Below are 12,402 nucleotides of genomic sequence, written 5' to 3'. Positions count from 1 at the left end.
TTATGATCTTAATTAGTTTTAGAGAAGAAAAAAAAAAACTACAATACCATTGTTCTCCAAACACCTCTCAGATTTGGTGTGCTCACTCAACAGCTGTCTTAAAATGGAACTCTGGACAAAATAATGTAAGAATCTTAATTGTAAGCATACACATACAGTATACAGGTGCATCTCAAAAAATTTGAATATCATGAAAAAAATTTATTTCAGTAATTCAATTCATAAAAGTGAAACTTATATTATATAGATTCATTACACAGACTGATGTATTTCAAACATTTCTTTATTTTAATTTTAATGATTATGGCTTACAGCTAGTGAAAACTCAAAATTCAGTATCTCAAAAGTAGAATATTGTGAAAAAGTTCAATATTGTAGACTCATGGTGCCACACTCGAATCAGCTAATTAACTGAAAACACCTGTAAAAGTTTCCTGAGCCTTTAAATCAGGGGTCTCAAACTAGTGGCCCTCCAGCTGTTGCGGAACTACAAGTCCCATCATGCCTCTGCCTGTGGGAGTCATGTTAGTAACTGTGAGCCTTGCAATGCCTCATGGGACTTGTAGTTGCGCAACAGCCAGAGGGCCGCCAGTTGGAGACCCCTGCTTTAAATGGTCTCTCAGTCTGGGTCAGTAGGTTACACAATCATGGGGAAGACTGCTGACTTGACAGTTGTCCAGAAGACAGACGTTGACACCATCCACACGGAAGGCAAGTCACAAAAGGTCATTGCTAAATAAGCTGGCTGTTCACAGAGTGCTGTATCTAAGCATATTCATGGAAATTTAAGTAGAAGGTAAAAGTGTGGTAGAAAAAGGTGCACAAGCAACAGGGTTAACCGCAGCCTTGAGAGGATTGTGAAGCAAAAGCCATTCAAGAATTTACAAGGAGTGAACTATGGCTGGTGTCAGTGCCACCATACACAGACATATCCAGAACATGGGCTACAACTTTTGCATTTCTGGTGTCAACCCACTCCAGAACCAGAGAGCATGTCAGAAACATCTTGCCTGGGCTAGGGAGAAAAAGGACTGGACTGTTGCTCAGTGGTCCAAAGTCCTCTTTCGAATGAAAGTAAATTTTGCATTTCATTTGGAAATCAAGGTCCCAGAGTCTGGAGGAAGAGTGTAGAGGCACAAAATCCAAGTTTCATGAGACCCAGTGTGAAGTTTCCACAGTCAGTGATGATTTGGGGAGCCATGTCATTTGCTGGTGTCTGTCCACTTTGTTTTATCAAGTCAAAATTCAACACAGCCCTCTACCAGGAAATTCTAGAGCACTTCATGTATCCCTCTGTTGACCAGCTTTATGGAGATGTTAATGTAGCTGACAGCGGACTACAGTTATGTGGCATTGCAAACTTACCCTCTCTTTTCTTAGGCTGTCTCTGTGTTCCTCTAGTGCTGGGCTTGGATTACATGCATCATCTTCCTGAGCCAAGCAGAGAGCTCTGTGGGAACTGTAGTCTTTTGAACAGATATCCTTGATCTGCAGAACTATCCCTGGACTATATCTCCCAGCAAGTCATCTTCTTCAAGGAAAAAACTCTGGGAGAGGCTATAAGGGGGTCAGCAGACCACGCCCAAGCCTCTTGCTTCAAGTAGACACCCATCTGCTGCTGTGCGAGAGGACTGCAGCCTACCATGTAGTAACATGGCGATCCCAGCTCAGACCCAGGCGGGTATAACGCTGTTTGCTACATGAGGGGCATCAACGCAGCATCACTGTAACTAACAGGATCAGGCAACTCGCAGCAGAAGGAAGAATTGACTTGGAACGCTTTTCAAGAGGTCCTACACTGTTCTCCAGTTTGGTGAGAGGGCATCTGCCCACCAATTCAATCTCTGCCACCATCATATTTCACAGGACACTGTTTATAGACATCTTACACCTGGAATTACCTTATCATATTTCGCAGGACACTGTATACAGGCACCTTACACCTGGAATTGCTTTAAAAATTACTGCTGGCCAGGCTCAGCTGCTTTGCCTTGACTATGTATCCCTGTGCCACACTCAGAATTATTGTTCTTTGAGCTCCAACTTTCCAGTGATGATCATTGCAAGGCCTTGCATCCTGGACACTGCTATTGTAATGCTATTTAAAGGGAAACACCACTAATACCTATATTACCTCATCTCTCATTAGGATTAAAGGTATAATAGGCCGGCATGGGGTTCCCTTTTAGCAGTGGTATTATAGACAGCAAACAGTAACAATAGTAACAGTTCTCTTAAATAAGTAAATCCGGAAAGAGCTAATCAATCTGCATTGTGTCAGTGTGTTATTTAAAGGTGTACACCATGTCTGAGCCTACAGTGTCAGGGGGGGCTGGAAAGTTCACATAGTCAAGGTAAAGTCAGATAAACATGCAAAAAGGTATAGTCAGATAAACATGCAATTCTAAGCAACCCCAAAGGGGGCAGTGCTACACTGATTTAATTTTCCAGCAGGGTTTGGCACCTGCCCACACTTCCATAAGTACCAATGTCTGGTTTAATGATCGTGGTATCACTGTGCTTGATTGGCCAGAAAACTCACCTAACCTAAACTCCATAGAGAATCTTTGGGGTATTGTCAAGAGGAAGATCAGAGACACAAGACCCAACAATGCAGGCGAGCTGAAGGACGCTATCAAAGAAACCTGGGCTTCCATACCAACTCAGCAGTGCCACAGGCCTCCATGCCATGCCGCATTGATGCTGTAATTCATGCAAAAGGAACCCCAACCAAGAATTGAGTGCATACTGTACTGTACATGGACATACTTTTCAGTAAGCCAACATTTCTGTATTAACCTGTTGCCACCCGCCCACCGTCATATGACAGCGGAACAGTACGGCTCTTGTTCTGGGCCGCCGTCATATGACAGTGGCTGATAAACACAGGGCATGCACGCGATCGTGCAGCCCTGCTCTGTCGGTGGTGGCGTGTCCCGGAGACACATCGTGTCACCAACAGGGGTGAACAGTCATTGGGCATGGCTGTTCACCATGTGATTGGCCGCGATTACGTCACGGCTGATCACAATGGGTATTCCCCACTTTAGACTGCGCATGTGTGCGATCGGGAGTGCGCAACGCGGTCATGTCAGTGGCTGCATGTTCTCAGGAACACTGCTCATCACCAACAAGGGTAAACAGCCAATGGCTGGTGGCTGTTTACCACGTGATCGGCTGTGATCCATTCACAGCCGATCACTAAATGTAAACATAGACCGCTTACTAGCTGTTACCGCCTCTTCTCTCCTCACACACCATTTCCATTGTGAGGAGAGAAGAGCCAGGAGCAGTGAGTTACCGATCTATGTGTCTGTAGTGTATTGCACGAACACCACAGTAAAGAGAACCTGTCATGTCGCCCTCCTCCCCAATTACAGCTGTCACCCAACAGTCACCACATCAGTGCTTATAAAAGTGCACCCAACAGTCACCACATCAGTGCTTATAAAAGTGCACCTGTCACCCTCAAAGATTGCCGTCAGCGGTGCACCTGTCACCCATCAGTGACCATTGCCAGTGACCGTCATCAGTGACCCTCATCTGTCACCTATCAGTGCCCACAAAGTGCACCTGTCACCATCAGAGACTGCCGTCAGCGGTGCACCTGTCACCCATCAGTGACCGTCCCCAGTGACCGTCCCCAGTGACCGTCATCAGTGACTGTCATCAGTGACCCATCCGTGACCCTCATCTATCACCTATCAGTCACCATCAGTGACTGTCACCCGTCACCTGTCACCCACCAGTGACCGTCACACATCACCTGTCACCCACCAGTGACCATCACACATCACTGGTCACCCACTTGTGACCGTCATAGTCATCTGTCACCCACCAGTGACCATCATCCGTCACCTGTCACCCATCACCTGACGCCCATCCGTAATATTAATTTGTCACCTGTCGCACAGCCCATCAGAAAAGATTCTATACAAGTGAGGAGGCGTTCCAAATCCTCTACATGACTGATGAGAGCAGTGGGGAGTTCTCATCAGATTCAAATGCCAATTCCGATTGTGAATAAAATGCAGCATTTGAACCGATCAATAGTAGTGGATCGGCAAATGAATCAGAGGAAGAATGGATCCCTCCTAAACGAGCACGGCGCTCTGGAAACCAGGCAGCCACCAGCAATATACCCCAGGATCAAATTCCCAGGCCCAGTACCAACGCTGCCACCAGCGAAAGGCCACAAGAAATCCCCAGGCCCAGTACCAGCACTGCCGCATCAAATGGCAGCACAGGAGTGCCATGTCCCCCAAGAGCCAGGTCCGCTACATACCTCCCAGATGGTCTTGCCAATCCAGCATGGCTGCCTTCTGACTCAGGATCAGCAAGAATCCCCCCTTTCACCGCACAGCCAGGTGTGCAGGCCAATACCTACATTTTTTCTGCAATTAATTTTTTATTTATTTTTGCCCAACACTTTGCTGCAACTCATTGTGGACCAGACCAATTTATATGCCCAGCAGCATATTACCAACAACCCCCAATCATCATACGCCCATCCATTTGAGTGGAGAGGTTTGACTCTGGAGGAGTTCAAATTGTTTATGGGCCTCATCATAAACATGGGGCTTACAAAAAAAATGAAGGACATGCCTATTGGTCCACTAACCCCATACACCACATGCCCATTTATTCTTCTGTAATGTCCAGGTCCTGATACGAGATGATAATGCGCTTTCTTCATTTCAGTGACAACACCCAGTGAGCCCCCTGCAATCATCCAAATCATGACAAATTATATAAAATTCGCCCATTCATTAATTTATTTTCCCAACGATATGCAGAACTCTATGTTCCCGGAAAAGCATATATGCGTAGATGAGTCCCTGGTACCCTTTTCAAGCCAGCTAGAAATAAAACAATACATTCCTAGCAAAAGGGCCAAATACGGAGTGAAATTTTATAAGCTTTGCGAGAGAGTCACAGGATGTCTGTATGCGTTCAGGATATACGAAGGAAGAGATTCCCAGCTCCAGTACCCTGAGTGCCCGGCCTACAAAATTGTATGGTACCTGGCATACCCACTGCTGAAGAAAGATTACCACATATACCTGGATAACCTCTACACCAGCCTGCCCCTTTTCAAACACCTATACCTCGCCCTGGCCTGTGGAACCTCCAGAAAGAATAGGAAGGGCTTTCCGCAAGCTTTAGTAAATAAGAAATTGCGAAGGGGAAAAAGAGCAACTTTGAGATGCAACAAAGTGCTGGCCTTGAGGTGGAAGGATACCAGGAACGTGTCCACCATTCATGATGACACTACAGTTGAAGTTCAGAGAAGACAAGGTCCCATTGTAAAGCCAACATGTGTACAAAATTACAATCTGTACATGGGGGTTGGATTTCAAAGACCAAATGCTTCAGCCCTATTTAGCAAAAAGGAGGTCCCGTTTCTGGTACAAGAAAGTAGCACTCTATTTAATTCATTTGGCCATTTATAATGCCTACATAATTCACACCAAATTCACAGAAAACCCTGCCCTCTTCCTAAAACTCATAGAAGAGGTTGTTACGTCTCTCATCTACCATCAAAGACCTCCCCCGAAAACCTTTGCTCTGATGCTGTTAGGTGACCCAGTGTCCCTCCGAACCTGGCCTTTGCATTGGTGAATGCTTCAGACTATATCACACATCCTTAAAATATTAGCCCGTATTCTTAACCATTTCCCCACTTTCATCATCTGTGCTGACCATTCCCCATGATTCCTCAAATAACCATGCCACTGCCTTCCACGTGAACCTGGCCTGTTTTTTGACTATGCCAACCGTTTGGACTGCTTCCACGTGAAAGGACCCTGGCCTGTTTTATCAACTATGCTTCTGCCTACTGCTTGGACTGCTTGCATGTGAACTGACCCTGGCCTGTTTTATGGACTATGCTTTTGTCTACCGCTTGAACTGATCTGTTGTCCTGCTACTGTAGTACACAGGGGTCTCCAGAAATGTTTTTCCGGATGGAGAAAACTATTTTTTTGTTGTCTCCGGGTTTTGTAATTTCTGGATTAGGGTCTGGAGTCTGGAGGCTTCATAGAGATTTGGGTATGTTGAAGCCTCTACCTCTGTGCCCCTGTGCACAGGTCTTACCTGATTGCGGCCCTCAGCCTGCTGCTGACTTACTACCGCTATCTCCCTGCCTACAGCATAAACTGACCACACCTCTGCCTGCTACCTGGACTATGGAAATAATTAGCCATATCAAGAGGCAGTATGTTTATGAAGGGCTGGGGAGCAGTACAATGAGTGCAGGCAGGTAACGGTGTACCGGGACCAATATTATGGATGTGCTGGCTGTCTCTGCCTGGACAATTTCTATGGACAAATGCTTTGGCTGTGCTGGCGATATCCTTCTGCTGACAATATTCCTGCCTGCTGCCTGGATAATTGCTATTGTTGCTAAGCACATTCCTGCCTGCTGCCTGGACCAATTCCCTTTTTACCCTTTCCTCAATAGAATTTATTTTAGAGTGTAATTTTTGGTATGTAAATGCTATGTGTTATAAATATAAGGGTCTTCAAAAATAATAGGTTGTCAGGAAATGAGATGTGTAATTTATGCTTGTAGGATGCCTGAAGATGCTACTTCACTGGCAGGCCTATGTATGTGGGCAGGCTGTGTGAAAGTCTCACACATGTGGTATCCCCATACTCAGGAGGAGTAGCAAAATGTATTTTGGGGTGTCAATTTTGCTAAAAGTGCGAATCCGACAGTAAAACGCTGCTAAAAATAGCGGCGTTTTACCGCCGACGCTATGGGCGCGGCAGTGAGAAAGGGGTCTAAGTAGGGTTATTTTTACCAAAGATATGTAGCCGGATAAATGTTGGCCAAAATTTATGAAGAAATATTACTAATTTGAAAATTTTTATGACAGAAACAAAGAAAATGGTATTTTTTCACCAAATTTTCAGTCTTTTTTTATTTATAGCACAAAAAATAAAAAAAACCTACTAGTGATTAAATACCACCAAAAGAAAGTTCTATTTGTGTGAAAAAAAGGACGCAAATTTAATTTGGGTACAGTGTTGCATGACTGAATAATTGTCCTTCAAAGTGTGAGAGCGCTGAAAGCTGAAAATTGGTCTGGGCAGGAAGGGGGTGAAAGTGCCCTGTAGACAAGTGGTTAAACATCCTTTTTTTATTGATCTTATGTAATATTCAAATTTTCTAAGACACTGAATTTCAGGTTTTCACTAGCTGTAAGCCATAATCATCAAAATTAAAATAAAGAAATGCTTGAAATATATCACTCTGTGTGTAATTAAGCTAAGTAATATAGGAGTTTTACTTGAAATATATCACTCTGTGTGTAATTAAGCTAAGTAATATAGGAGTTTTACTTTTTGAATTGAGTTACTAAACTAAATTAACTTTTTGATGATATTCTAATTTTCTTTTCTTACATCAGGGGACACAGAGCGGTAGTACTTACTACGTGGGTTATATCGGCGTATCAGGTGCTGGACACTGGCACGCCCCTTAAGGCATGAACTTCCCCCATATAATCCCTCCCACTACTGGAAGTCCTCAGTTTTTTCGCCAGTGTCTAAGGTATTGGGCACGTGTAAGGATGTGTGTACTGAGCTCCATGGGCAGTAGTGAGGCCAATAAAAGTTTACTGGCAGGGTCTTCTCACAGGTCCAGGATTGCGGGATTACCTGGGTGTACCTCTGTTCCTGAAGGTTTCCTTTCAAGGTCTTGGTGCCTCTGCTTTGTTCTGTAAGCTATGAGTGGAAAGGGGGCCAGGAACTCCTATAAGGGTTCTAGGGGGTCGCAAAAAACTAAGACCCTGTCCAAAAGAATGTCTTCCTCTTCTGAGAGTTTTGCAGCCGGCCAGATTGAGCCGTCAGGGGAAGCTGTTATTGTAGTCGCTCAAGACACTTCAGCCCCTGAGTATGTCACACGTGAAGTGTTGTCCTCTACCATTGCTGGCTTAGGGAAAAAGCTTGATGTGATTTTATCTCTTCAGAGTGGGGTTAAACGCAGTAGATCCCCTTCAAGTGCTCAAGATCCTCCTCAGGAGGTTGAGGATGCCAAGGATCAGGCAGATCTTCCTAGAGATATGGAAGATACTGGCTTATCCTCTTCTGAGGATCCTAACATGGAAGGAGTATCACCGCAAGAGAGCTTGCTTGTGCACGCTCTCACTGGGTTGGTCTGGTCAACCTTTTTGTTACCTGCAGCGTAGGCTTCTGATGATCCCATCTCTAATGCCGCGTACACACGATCGAATTGTATGACGAACTTAGTCCGTCATACAATCCGGCGGACTTTCTACCGAACAGACTTGGCCACACACGGATACACAAACAGTCCGACGAAAGCTTGAGCGATGACGTACAACACGTACGACGGGACTAGAAATAGGAAGTCCAAGACACAGCAAAGCACCCTTTGGGCTCCTTCTGCTGACTTTGCGTTAGTGGAAGTTTGGTTAGAGACGATTCGCGCTTTTCAGACTTCAGCTTAATTCGTCCGTTATTTTTTTTTATTATTTATTCTCGAATTGGAATATTAATCGTAAGATGAGGATGAATAAAGACATTTGTGATAACTCTGTGTGAATATAAGCAGCAAAGCAACTTCACTTTTCTCGCATTATGAAGAAGAAAAGAATGTGCTATATTAAAAGATCACAAAATTAGCAGCATGACGAATATGCTAGCTTCAATACGAACACTAGTTTTACAAGACAGAACGCTTCCGCCCTGTAAATCCTTTCTGGGCATGCGCCATTCTTAGTCCATCGGACTAGCATACTGACAAACGTATTGTCCGCTGAAACCAAAGTACGATGGGAAGATTGGTGTGCAAACCGACCTTCTTAGTACTCCGGACTTCACGCTGAAAAAGTTCGCTGAAGCCCACACACGAGCGGATTGTCTAAGTACGTCATACAATTCGATCGTGTGTACGCGGCATAAGTTAGGATCAATAAAACCTCCTCCGGCTGGAGATGCCTTTCCTATCCATGCGTGGCTAAGAAAGCTTATGTACGCAGAGTGGGAGCATCCGGATAAGCAGTTTTATCCTCCTAAAAGGTTTGCCAAACTGTATCCTATGGAGGAGGATTTCTATAAGAAATGGGGGATTCCAGCGGTTGATGCTGAGATTACCTCCGTAAATAAGAATCTCACATGTCCAGTTGATAATGCACTCATGTTGAAGGACTCAGCAGATAAGAAGCTGGAGCACCTTTCTAAGAACCAGATGGCTTTAGCAGGTTCAGCAGTGCAGCCGATTCTGGCCACAATGGGTGTATCTCAGGCCATTAAGGAGCAATTTGAGGAGATGCTTACATTTTTACCTGTTGAACAGGTTCAGCGGTATGCTGATTTATCAGACGCACTGTGTTTCACAGTAGATGTTATGAGAGATGAGTCCATTCAGATTTCACGTCTGATGTTGGGACTAGTGCATTCTCGCAGAGTTCCTTGGCTTAAAGAGAAAGTAAACCCTGATGGGTTTACTTCTTCTTTGTCTCCCTGCAACGGTAAAGCATAATGGGCTACTATGCATCGCGATAGTGTGCCTGCGCATCGCTGTCTACGGTGCATGCGCCGTAGACAGCGGTGACTGTCTTTTAGTAAATATCTCCTAAACCATGTAGGTTTAGGAGATATTTCTTGGACCTACAGGTAAGCCTTAATCTAGGCTTACCTGTAGGTCAAAGTGGTTTGTAAGGGTTTACAACCGCTTTCATAGTTGGTCAGCTGAAGCACCGTGTAAGAAGCTCCTAGCCAGTTTCCCTTTTCATGGTGAACGGCTATTCGGAGAAGATTTGGATAAATACTTACAAAAGATTTCCAATGGCAAAAGCTCTCTGTTGCCAGTAAAGAAAAAATTTAGACATTTTTCATTTAAGTGGGCCTCTTCTCCTGTATCAGGGACATCAGCCTCTAGGCAGTCTCGAAGGCCTCAGCCGTCAGGTTCAAGGGGGAAACCCCAGGGACAGCACCAAGGTCAGAAAAGATCTTGGAGAAAAAAGCCCACCAAGCAGAGTACTAAAGCCTCCTTATGAAGGGACGCCCCCGCTCGCTCGGGTGGGGGGAAGGCTCCTGCAATTTTCAGAGATCTGGCAGTGTCAGGACAAATGGGTGGCTTCTGCGTTGTCTCTAGGTTACAAACTAGAGTTCCGAATTTTGCCGTCTCCCCGGTTTCTAAGGTCAGGGGTTCCCAAAGACCCAGAAAAGAAGAAGGCTCTCCTTCTAGCACTGGATCATCTGCTAGCCAAGGCAGTCATATCAGAGGTTCCCTTAGAGGAACAGGGCACAGGTTTTTATTCAAACCTCTTCACAGTCCTGAAACCAAACGGGGAAGTAAGACCTTTTTTAGATCTCAGAGATCTAAATCAGCACTTATGCATCCGATCCTTCCACATGGAATCGATTTGGTCTGTAGTAGCCATCCTCCAAGGAGGAGAATTTTTGGCTTCAATCGATATCAAGGATGCCTATCTTCATGTGCCAATATTTCCCACTCACCAGAGGTTTCTACGCTTCGAAGTAGAAAACTGTCACTTTCAGTATTCTCAAAGATTCTGGCTCCTGCTTTAGCCAGATTAAGGGCTCAGGGCATAATGGTCCTAACCTATTTGGACAACCTACTCTTAGTAGATCATTCGGTTTCCGGGTTAGACCATGGTCTGGTGACAACGGTAAACTACCTGGAATCTCTAGGCTGGGTAATTAACCTAGAGGCCATCAAGGAGAGTACAGTACCTGGGACTAATCATAGATACCAGGCAGGGAAAGGTATTTCCACCTCCAAAGAGAATCAGTTCCATTGTAGAACTAATCCATCTCATCAAGGCAAAGAAAAAGCCTTCCATTCGGTTGTGCATGAGATTATTGGGGAAGATGGTGGCCTCTTTCGAGGTCGTCCCTTACGCACAGTTTCATTCAAGATTGCTACAAAGAGCAATCCTGTCAGCCTGGAACAAAAAGGTTCAGGCCTTAGATTTTCCAATTCAGCTTGCGTCAGAGCCTGAATTGATGGCTGATATCCAGCAACCTTCAAAAGGGAAGGACATTTCTGCCTTCCACCTGGAAGGTAGTAACCACAGATGCCAGTCTTTCAGGCTGGGGAGCAGTCCTGGAATAGTATTCTGTCCAGGGAAGGTGGTCCAGGTTGGAAAGGACCTTCGGGCAATCCATCTGGCTTTAAGAGCCTGGATGGCCAGACTCCTGTCAGGATTCAGTCCGACAACGCCACGGCTGTGGCTTACATCACCAGGGGGGCACAAGGAGTCGCGCAGCCCAGAGAGAGGTGAATCATGTTTTGTGTTGGGCAGAACACAACGTTCCTTGCCTATCAGCAGTGTTCATTCCCGAGATAGAGAATTGGCAGGCGGACTACTTGAGCCGCCAACAACTGTTTCCAGGAGAGTGATCTCTTCAACCCGACATCTTTCTTGCAATATGTCAAGGATGGGGTAATCCGGACGTGGACCTGTTCGCGTCCAGATTCAACAACAAGGTCGACAACTTTGTGTCAAGGATAAGGGATCCGCTGGCTTGCGGAACAGGCGCATTAGTCTTCCCATGGGATCAGTTTTCTCTGATCTATGCATTTCCTCCAGTTCTTCTACTTCCGTGTCTTCTTCGCAGGATCAGGCAGGAACAAAGGGAGGTGATTCTCATGGCCCCAGCGTGGCCCAGAAGGCCTTGGTTTGCCGAGATCATAAGGATGGCAGTAGGAGTTCCCTGGACTCTGCCATTACGGCCAGACCTTCTTTCGCAGGGTCCGTTATTCCATCCTACCTTACAGACGCTAAATTTGATGGTCTGGCTGTTGAGACCCACAACCTAAGGGGTCGTGGGTTATCTTCTTCAGTCATATCTACCTTGATTAATGCCAGGAAGCCAGCTTCCAGGATCATCTACTATAGAGTCTGGAGGGCATATGTTGCCTGGTGCGGATCCAGGGGTTGGCACCCCAAGCAATATGTTATAGGTAGAATTCTTGAATTCCTACAGATGGGATTAGAGATGAATCTGGCCTTGAATACCATCAAGGGCCAGATCTCGGCCTTGTCAGTGTTTCAACGGCCTTTAGCTTCTCACTCTTTAGTGTGTAGCTTTGTGCAGGAGATAACAGGGATCAGTCCTCTGATCAAGACACCCCTAAATCCTTGGGATTTAAACTTGGTCCTGTCAGCTTTACAAAAGCAGCCTTTTGAACCTTTACGAGAGATTCACTTGGTTCTGTTGACCAGAAAGATAGTATTTCTGGTTGCCATTTCTTCTGCCATAAGAGTTTCTGAACTAACGGCTCTATCTTGTAAGGAACCATATCTGATTATGCATAAGGATAAGTTGGTGTTAGGCCCTCATCCTGAATTCCTGCCAAACGTAGTTACAGGGTTTCACATAAACCAAGATATTGTTCTTCCT

This window comes from Lithobates pipiens, unplaced genomic scaffold (assembly GCF_037356315.1).
Source record: "Lithobates pipiens isolate NorthernLeopardFrog02 unplaced genomic scaffold, aLitPip1_a1.2 Scaffold_1, whole genome shotgun sequence".
Classification (NCBI taxonomy): domain Eukaryota; kingdom Metazoa; phylum Chordata; class Amphibia; order Anura; family Ranidae; genus Lithobates; species Lithobates pipiens.
Note: the sequence above shows the minus strand (reverse complement) of the source record.